This window comes from Nicrophorus vespilloides, unplaced genomic scaffold (assembly GCF_001412225.1).
Source record: "Nicrophorus vespilloides isolate i.1.1-1 unplaced genomic scaffold, Nicve_v1.0, whole genome shotgun sequence".
NCBI classification, from domain to species: domain Eukaryota; kingdom Metazoa; phylum Arthropoda; class Insecta; order Coleoptera; family Silphidae; genus Nicrophorus; species Nicrophorus vespilloides.
This window is the reverse complement of record NW_017099274.1, coordinates 11694-21854: the sequence shown is the minus strand read 5'-3', so window position 1 is coordinate 21854 and position 10161 is coordinate 11694. Positions and strand designations below refer to the sequence as shown.

At 27.1% G+C, this 10161-nt stretch overlaps 1 protein-coding gene and 1 long non-coding RNA gene across 2 annotated transcripts in view; both read left to right on the top strand.

Moving 5' to 3' along the window:
* Positions 1 to 852: 852 nt before the first annotated feature.
* On the top strand, positions 853 to 1238 carry LOC108564297. The gene is made up of 3 exons (XR_001891135.1): positions 853 to 965; positions 1022 to 1113; positions 1169 to 1238. It is a non-coding gene; the product is annotated as an uncharacterized LOC108564297 (long non-coding RNA).
* Positions 1239 to 3645: 2407 nt separating this feature from the next.
* LOC108564298 (acyl-CoA Delta(11) desaturase-like) overlaps positions 3646 to 10161 on the top strand; it is a 17008-nt gene continuing 10492 nt past the window's right edge. Inside the window, exon 1 of the mRNA XM_017923296.1 lies at positions 3646 to 3734. The gene's annotated coding sequence lies outside the window, so the exon portion shown is untranslated. The remainder of the gene's footprint in view (positions 3735 to 10161) is intronic.

The following is a 10161-nucleotide window of genomic DNA, read 5'->3' as shown; positions in this document are numbered from 1 at the left end:
AAATACACTACTTTTTTGAACGTTTTTTCAAATTTAAACACCAATTACAGCCAAACGCATGAAACCACGACAATATATGAATACTCGCTACAATCCCCAATCATTCAGCTTTCATATGCATATGGATCCATTCTATCTTTTATAGGTTTCGAGAAAATCAATGAAATGTGAAAACACTGCTTTTTCTAACGTTTTTTCAAATTTAAACACCAATTACAGCCAAACGCATGAAACCACAACAATATATGAATACTCGCTACAATCCCCAATAATTCAGCTTTCATATGCACCTTTAGGATCCATTCTACCTTTTATATGTTTCGAGAAAATCAATGAAATGTGAAAACACTGCTTTTTTTAACGTTTTTTTCAAATTTATACACCAATTACAGCCAAACGCATGAAACGACAATAATATGTGAATACTCGCTACAATCCCCAATCATTCAGCTTTCATATGCACCTTTTGGGTCCATTATATCTTTTATAGGTTTCGAGAAAATCATTAAAATGTGAAAACACTGCTTTTTTGAACGTTTTTTCAAATTTATATACCATTTATATGTTGAAATCATAAAACTCCGATTTTGTCCCATCAAAATTTTCTTAACAATTATTAAACTAAATGAAAAAGGAACTGAAAATAATAATTTTCTTCTTCAAACTCAAAGTATATGTGAAAATTTTAATTAAAAGGTGAATACGTAATATTTGCTGAAGCATAAATCTCAAAGAAAAAAAAACATTTGAATAATTTCGCATGAAATATGCGAGCAATGCAAATATTTAAAACATTCGCAGGGTTGATTGGTAAACTTTTCCGTGGATCAAATGCAAATACTACCGAATCATAGATTCCCTCGGGAATAATACGTATTTTCCACATGAAAATTCTGTATATAAAGTCGGAAAACCGAGGAAATTTCTACACAGTCCATCCAAACATCTCCAATGGCTTTGTTCAAGTAAGTAACAACTGTTAATGTTATATTTGTTTTTGTAAAAGTGATTAATTTATTAGGAAGATGATCTTAGTCGTCGTGGTTCTGTTCTTTGCGGCAGCCGAAGCCCAATATACTTATTCTAAGAAACCTTGCAAACAACTTGAGAAAGGTAAAATAAAATTATTAATATTTGTATTCTTTTTTGTATTGTAATGTATTTTTAGAAAGATTCTTGTTCGGACAATGAGAAAATATCGTTTATTGAGCAAAGGAAATGAATTGGGACGACTTTAAATGTCTTTAATGTATACTTTAATAAATGTTTAATCCACTTTAAACAATCGTTTTTATGTTACATTTCCTATTCTAATTCTTATTTTTTTTTTCCTTTAATATTGTCTTAACATGTAGACTTCATTCAAATAAATTTTCTATTTTTAACTGTTTCCGAAAAATTATTTAATTATCAAAATTAATTTTTGGCAATTTTAAAAGTCCAATTATGAAAACTTTAAATAAATTTGGTACATTTTTGTTCATCTAATTTCATTTTCAAAATTATTCTTTTCTTAACTTAACATAATCTAAACTAATTTAGAATCAATACTAAATCCAATATCACGTACAAAGTATTACAAATTAACATATGAATGAGTGTTCTTTTTTTTATTTATTGATTAAACTATAACTTTTCATTTCAAAATTCATTTTTGTAACAATGTCTACATAAGAAGTCTACATAATTTTATAAAAACATTCTTATATACTTTCCAATTTGCAGAAGAATACTGCAATATGTGTTAGTTAAGTTGTATAGGTTAAATTATTTAAATTTAGTTTTTACAGTTTATTTATTTACATACAAATTTTCTTCATATTTTTATGGGGTAATTAAGTTAAAAAAGTAATATTTTTATTGTAATTTCCAAGTGTATTTATAATTAAGTACTTATTTGAATGAAATATTAAATTAATTGAACGTATCAGCCCTAATTTCACCTGTTTTTTTTTTATAGTTATGACATAATATTTTAATATACACTTTCCAATTTGCACGAAAACTATGTAATATGCGTAAATTGGGTTGTATACGTTGTTTTATTTAAATTTTGTTTTTCCTGTTCATTTTCAAGTGGTTACTTAACACCTTTCCTGGTATCTGTACGTGATAATGGGACTGCAAATAAAGTAGTTATTTTATAAAACACATTTTATAGTTACATCATTGCCACTACACAAACCTATTGATAAATGCTAATGATTAAATAATGAAATTGAGGTTTTTTATGTGAAAATTTCAAGAAGTTTCAAATTTGTATATAAAAAAATACAAAAATCCAATTCCTAACCTAACCTTAAATTGAATTTTTAAACTTTGACGTTTGAGAATTTGCGTTAATCCAAATCTGATAATCATTGCTTTTGAATGTTTATGTATTCTTTTTAAAGTAATGATTAAATAATGAAATTGAGGTTGTTTATATGAAAATTTGAACAAGTTTAAAATTTGTACATAAAAAATTACAAAAATCCAATTCATAATCTAACCTAACCTTAAATTGAATTGTTAAACTTTGACATTTGAGAATTTGCGTTAATCCAACTCTGATAATCATTGAAACATTGCTTTTCAATGTTTATATAATCTTTTAAACTAATGATTAAATAATAAAATTGAGGTTTTTATATAAAAATTTGAACAAGTTTAAAATTTGTACATAAAAAAATTACAAAAATCCAATTCATAACCTAACCTAACCTTAAATAGAATTGATAAACTTTGACGTTTCAGAATTTGCGTTAATCCAAATCTGATAATCATTGAAACGTTGCTTTTGAATATTTATGTATTCTTTTAAAGTAATGATTAAATAATAAAATTGAGGTTTTTTATATGAAAATTTCAAGAAGTTTAAAATTTTGTACATAAAAAATTACAAAAATCCAATTCATAACCTAACCTTAAATTGAATTGTTAAACTTTGACATTTGAGAATTTGCGTTTGCTTTTGAATGTTTATATAATCTTTTAAAGTAATGATTAAATAATGAAAATGAGGTTTTTTATATGAAAATTTCAAGAAGTTTAAAATTTGTACATAAAAAGTTACAAAAATAATAATTATTAAATTTTTTTATGTACACTAATTATGTAGTAATCTTATAAAAAGTTATGAAATAAACTAGTAACGATTTTATCAATTCGGTTGAGCAAATTTCTCGTATCGGAAAATGTGTATTGATTCAATCCAGATTGGAGATTCGCGTAATCGATATTTATCATAAGTACATTTACACCTCATTCCTTTTTTTTTCTGTAGTTTTTCTTCTCTTATACTCGCATGATTCATTATATTTATTATTGTGGTGTTAGTTTGTTTACTTCGCAGCTGGATAAACACTTCAGAGTTTGCGTAAGCCTTTCGGAGGGCGCCGCGACGTCCGGCGTCGTCGAAACGGTGGCGGTCGGCGCCTTGCATCATCATCATCATCATAGCCGCCGATGATCTATGATATTACCACGATGATGATGATGTTGATCATGCCAAGCCGACAACAGGTTGCCCCCCTTTTCGTGTTTCCTATTTCACCACCCGACGAACGCGCTGAAGCTTCTAGCTCAGTCGCGGTTCGTATTCCCAGCATAGAAGTAGACGCAAAAGATACCGTTTCCAGCGTCATCATCATCCAGTTGGATGAGTTTATGAGAATAAGTTCAGTTTTGCATCGAATCTGATTGTTTCCTCGTAATTTTTACCTGTGATGTTCTCCAATAAGCTTTGAATTCAAGTGAGTCTCCAACAATTTTCCATTTAAATTATTAATATTTTTTTTCAATTCAGTACAATAGTTGTGTAAAACTTTCAAAATTTGTTTATTTTTTTGTAAATTATAAAAAAAATGTATAATTTTTTCAATGAAAAAAAACTTAAAATTAGAAATTTGTATTATTCAACGTTGTAAATTTTAAATGCAAATTGTACCTCAAAAATAAGAAAATTTGTAATTTTGCATACAAATTTAGATAAAATTATCGCTACAAATTCTATATAGTTTTCTACGTAAAAAAAGTGTATTTAAAAGAGTCGTTCAACATTACATTGAAAATATTTATGGTAGCATTGTTGTAGTTTTTCTATTTTCACTGATTTTCACTAGTTACGTGATCGCACAAAACGAAATTTGCTGCTCGCCGCAATTAAACGCTATTTGCATTCAGATAACGCATCCATTTTGATCTAGAATTACTGGCGCGCACACAGTTCGCAATAAAGATATTTTCCACATCTAATCTCGAACGGCAATAGAAGAAAACGCAATCGAAATAAAACTTAATTGGGTTTCAACAATATAAAAACTGTAGTGTTTATACTAGATTTTTTTTTAAATTATGTCTATATAAACGTTTTATTATGTTTGTTTATATAATCTATGTACTTAATGATTGTAATTATGAACACTAATTAGAAGATACTTCTCGATTTTTCTACCTAATTTTGGCTTTTTGCTTATAATTTAGGCCTTTCTACCCAATAACTAATACAAGAAAACCTCGCATAGTGCGGATTCGGATTCGATATAGTACGGTTTGAATTAGTCGTTTCTTCTCCATTTTCATACTAATTGTATTTAACTTATTTACAAATTGTTTATTTGCTCTAATTCTGACTATAAACTTAGGTCTTTCTACCCAATAACTAATACAGCTATACCTCACATAGTGCGAATTCGGATTCGATATAGTACGGTTTGAATTAGGTGTTTTTATCTCGCTTTTAGTACTGCTTTTAAACATTGTATTTATTTTTTTCATTTGTCCTAATTTTGCCTATAAACTTAGACTTTTCTACCCAATAACTAATACAGCTATACCTCGCATAGTACGGACTAGGTTCAATGTAGTACGGTTTGAATTAGTTTCTCGATTTTAGTACTAATTGTATTTAATTAATTTACAAATTTTTCATTTGTCTTAATTTTGTATATAAACTTAGACTTTTATAGTCAATAATTAATACTTTCAAACCTCGCATAGTGCGGATTCGGATTCAATATAGTACGGTTTGAATTAGTCGATTCTTCTTGCTTTTAATACTAAATCAGTTTTTCTAATGTTGGCTATAAACATAAGCCATTATACCCAATAACTAATACAAATATACTTCGCATAGTGCGGATTCAGATTGATTATAATATGGTTAGAATTAGTAGTTTCTTCTCGCTTTTAGTACTGATTTAAACATTTTACTTACAAATTTTTTATTTGCCCTAATAATAACTATAAACTTGGTCCTTTCCACACAATAACTGATACAGCTATACCTCGCATAGTGCGGCTTTGGAAACACAATAGTACAGTATGAAAATTTTAAAATAAACTAAATTTTATTTGAGCAAAAAATGTAAGCTTTAATAACTAGTATTTATTTGATAAATATTTAATTTAATAAAATATGATTTGTTGACATAAAATATGATTCAATACTTCCGGTCGCAGATAAAAACAAACAAAAGATTGAACAATTATACAACGTCAGCTGATGCAAAGTTTATAAATAAATAAGTTCGTAATTTGTAGCTACGTGCATATTTTCTGTGCATGGAAAAGTTTCTCTGATTTTCGCACTTTCCGCGATTTTGCTTATCTGCAATTGTCGTAACAGTGGCGTTCGGTGAAAAATACATAAATCTATTGCGTACAGTAATAATAGTTTATGTTTACTTTCTTTAACATTTTTTTGTATTCAAAATTTTAAAGTTTTATAAAATATTTATTTGCCTTTTATTATTATGTCTTTGTCTGTATTTATTATAATAGTTCATTACTGGAAAAACGATAGCATTTGTTGTTTAACCTTGCGTATGAATCCCTAATGAGGCGCTACTCAATAATCTACTCTTAATAACTTTATAAACAAACTGATTTAAAAATTATTTTTTTATTTGTTCTAAGTTATATCTTAAATAATTAATTTTTTGTAGATGAAGACGTGAAAACTAATATTTTTTAGTGATATATCCTTTTTGTCGCAATATTCAACATATCTGTTTGTAGTTGTACAACTTTGACAGCTGTCAGCTGTCATTTTCTTAGTAATATCTCAATTAATTAGTATTAATTCATTCTTTGTAAATAAAGACATGAAAAGAAATATTCTTTATTCTATCATTTCTAACCTCCTTTTTGTTGGGATATTCAACATATCTATTTGTAGTTGTAAAACTTTGACAGCTGTCATTTTCTAAGTAATATCTCAATTAATTAGTATCAATTCATTATTTGTAAATGAAGACATGAAAAGAAATATTCTTTATTGTATCATTTCTAAACTCCTTTTTGTCGCGATATTCAACATATCTGTTTGTAGTTGTACAACTTTGACAGCTGTCAGCTGTCATTTTCTAAGTAATATCTCAATTATTTAGTATAATATCAATTATTTATTTGTAAATGAAGACATTGAAATAAATATGTTTTATTCTAGCGTTTCTAATCTCCTTTTTGTCGCAATATCCAACTTATCTGTTCGTAGTTGTACAACTGTCACCTTGTCAGCTGTCATTTCGAAACCGATTAAAAATTTGACACCTATAGTTTGAGAACCGCAACTCTAGTCTAATTACAGATTAAACTAAATGTAGTTAAATGATGTTACATAACTTTTTATAATAGATTTTCAATTTCTTATAGTAAATTAGTCTTTGAAAAGTAAAAAAGTCTAATTAAGATTACTATTATATAAGATTTTTTAAAGTAGTTTAATTAATAAATTTGTCCTTAATTTTACATTGATAAAAATAATGGAAGCAATATAAAATTTCACTATTTTTCATTGTAATTGCATAAATTTATTATTAAACATATTTTCGAATTTATAAATTTCTTCTACATTTAACATTCGGTTTAAATGTAAGACGAAATGCAATAATCCAAGTTATTTTTCTGTTTTCACAGAAAATGTGAACCAGAACCAGTATATACTAAATTACGTACGCAATATGAATGCTCTTCGTTTACGATCCTGACTGTCTGGGTCGAGGATCGATTTTATTCTTCGCTTATTCTCGCTTGTTTGTACTTAGGAATTTAATACTCACTCATATACTACAACCCAACAATGGGAATCCAGAAATTTTTTCGCTGCGAAAACAACAAAGTTTTCTATATAAAATATATCAGCTTTCTTTATAAATTTAATAAAAAAAAAAAACAAATAGATTTAACTTTTAGTTTACGGTTTCATAAACATTCATTCATTTGAAATCATAATTTTAAGAGAATTTTGTATCAAATTTAAGGTTTTATTAACGAAAATTTAGATGAAAAATTTAATGGAAATAATTATAGAAAAATTACAACAATTTTGATTAAGATCTAAATCTGTGAAATCAACAATGTTTTCTATATGAAAAATATCAGCTTTCTTGTCTTTAAATTTAATTAAAAAATGAATAAAAAGAATTTAGATTTAACTTTACAGTTTCATTAACAAATTATTACGTTTTTAACGAATTTTCTATCAAATTCAAGGTTTTATTAACGAAAATTACTAAAGGAAATTTAAATGAAAGAGTTAATAACTTTATTCCTCTGCATTGCGGTTTATTACAGTACAAAGGTTCTTTTCAAGAAGAATTGTCCTAACTTATTGATTTTTAATTCCTTAATCCGTAACAAATACGGACAAATAAATAAAACACAAATACTACTTATGGGTCAAAATGACCCGTTTATTAAATATTTAAGAAAAAATAGAACAAATTATTAATTTTTAGAACAAATACACATTAATACTTAGTATTTAATAAATTTAACATCATTTAATACTGATTTTATTGCTCAAAACAATCTGGACAAGTACAACAAATAGATTTTCTGTTTATGTCGAAATATTGATGATATTTCAGTGTTTGCTACTGAAAAGTGCACTAGAAAATACTAGAATCAGATCAACCACTTACAATAGAATGGGAATGAAAAGAAATATCAGGGGGGTCACTCTGACCCATCCGTGGTAATTATGGGTTAAAGAATCAAACAACTAAATGTGCATTATTTCATAATACCAAATAGATTGAGTTACATTCAAAAATTCAAGGTTTTTCGTACACAACAAAAACTACTTAAAGTAATTATATCCTAGTGAATTAACAGCTTCGAACCTACCTCTAAACTAGTGACGTAAGACTATAATCATAACCAAAAAAAAACACACGCACGTTTCTCGGAATTTATTACACCATCAATAGACGTTCTAATTGAAGATCCGAACTCTCCCACATCTAATTTTAGCACAAGTTCGAGATGTGTTCAATCATAATTTCTCACTGAAAAAAAAAAACGAAATTTTCAAGTGGATTTTCATATTGGAAATGCACCAGATTTTACAATAATAATAATAATAATCTGTACTGCACTTCGTTGCTGCGACCTTCGCAAAAATATATACATTTTGTTTTGTGTGGAAATAAAATCGCAAATAGTTTCGTTCCGTATTAATGCGTTATGGAATGAGCGAGGCGTGTTGTTTTGTTGTTTATGTTGTTCAGAAGACCTCGATGAAAGCAGATGTAGTTTTTCAATTGAATGTATCTCTGCATCAATTGGTCTATGCTCCAGATAGGAAATCGAATTAAATCTAGACGCGTTGCCAACTGGCGTCGACCGAATTTATTTTAATTGTCGCCTATTAAAGAATGCAAACCCTTTTTTTTGCTATTCGTCGTCGTTGTTTGTTCACATGAATGCAACTGGGTCATCATCATCATCATTATTAATGCAGATGTGAATCATCGCGGCGAGAAAATTTAAACGACACGGAAAATGCATTTGACATTTGACATTGAATGTTATTACATCAATAATTATCGTTTAACATTGTTATTTCTCTTTATACCTAAGCAAATAAACATTCGTTGTTACCAACTTCAATAACAGATGAAATGTGTAAAATTTAATATTTCATCAACAATTTTTATATTATATTTTGCACGCACGAAATTAATTTATTAATTATTAAAGGTAATTAAGAATTACAATGGAAATAGAAACGTCAATATGACAGTTGACAGTTGAATTTTACCGGAAACGTCATTGTGACATCTATCAAAAACAATATATATATAATCAACATATTTGACAGATGTCAAAATACTGTAAACGATGGGTTATTTCATACAAAGGTAATTATGATAATTCAAGTTATAGAAACGTCAATATGTCACTTTAATGACAGTTGAAATATGCGTGATTCTAACAAATGTTTACAGATCTTTAAATATATAATTAGGTAAATTTTAATAGTAACTGATACAAATTCTAAACTTGAAACGTTCATTATGACATGAAACAATTATCTGTCAAAAATAAAAGATATGTATCCAACTTCTTTGACAGATGAAATGAGCACTATTGGATATTTACAAAAAAAAGTGACAGCAACTGTCAAAATAATCTAATGTGAACGTTTGGCTTTTTCTTAAAAAGGTAATTATAATAATACTAGAAATAGAAACGTCAATATGTCATTTTAATGACAGTTGAAATATGCGTGATTAAACGTTTCATAACAAATATTTACACATCTATAAATATATAATTAGGTAAATTTTAATAGTAACTGATACAAAATCTAAACTTGAAACGTTCATTATGACATGAAACAATTATCTATCAAAAAACAAAAAATATATATTCAACTACTTTGGCAGATGAAATGAACACTATTGGATATTTACAACAAAGTGACAGAAACTGTCAAAATAATCTAATGTGAACGTTTGGCTTTTTCTTAAAAAGGTAATTATAATAATACTAGAAATAGAAACGTCAAAATGTCATTTTAATGACAGTAGAAATATGCGTGATTAAACGTTTCATAACAAATATTTACACATCTATAAATATATAATTAGGTAAATTTTAATAGTAACTGATACAAAATCTAAACTTGAAACGTTCATTATGACATGAAATGTCAAAAATAAAAGATATGTATTCAACTTCTTTGACAGATGAAATGAGCACTATTTGATATTTACAAAAAAGTGACAGCAACTGTCAAAATATTCTAATGTGAACGATTGGCTATTTCATACAAAGGTAATTATAATAATACTAGAAATAGAAACGTCAAAATGTCATTTTAATGACAGTTGAAATATGCGTGATTAAACGTTTCATAACAAATATTTACACATCTATAAATATATAATT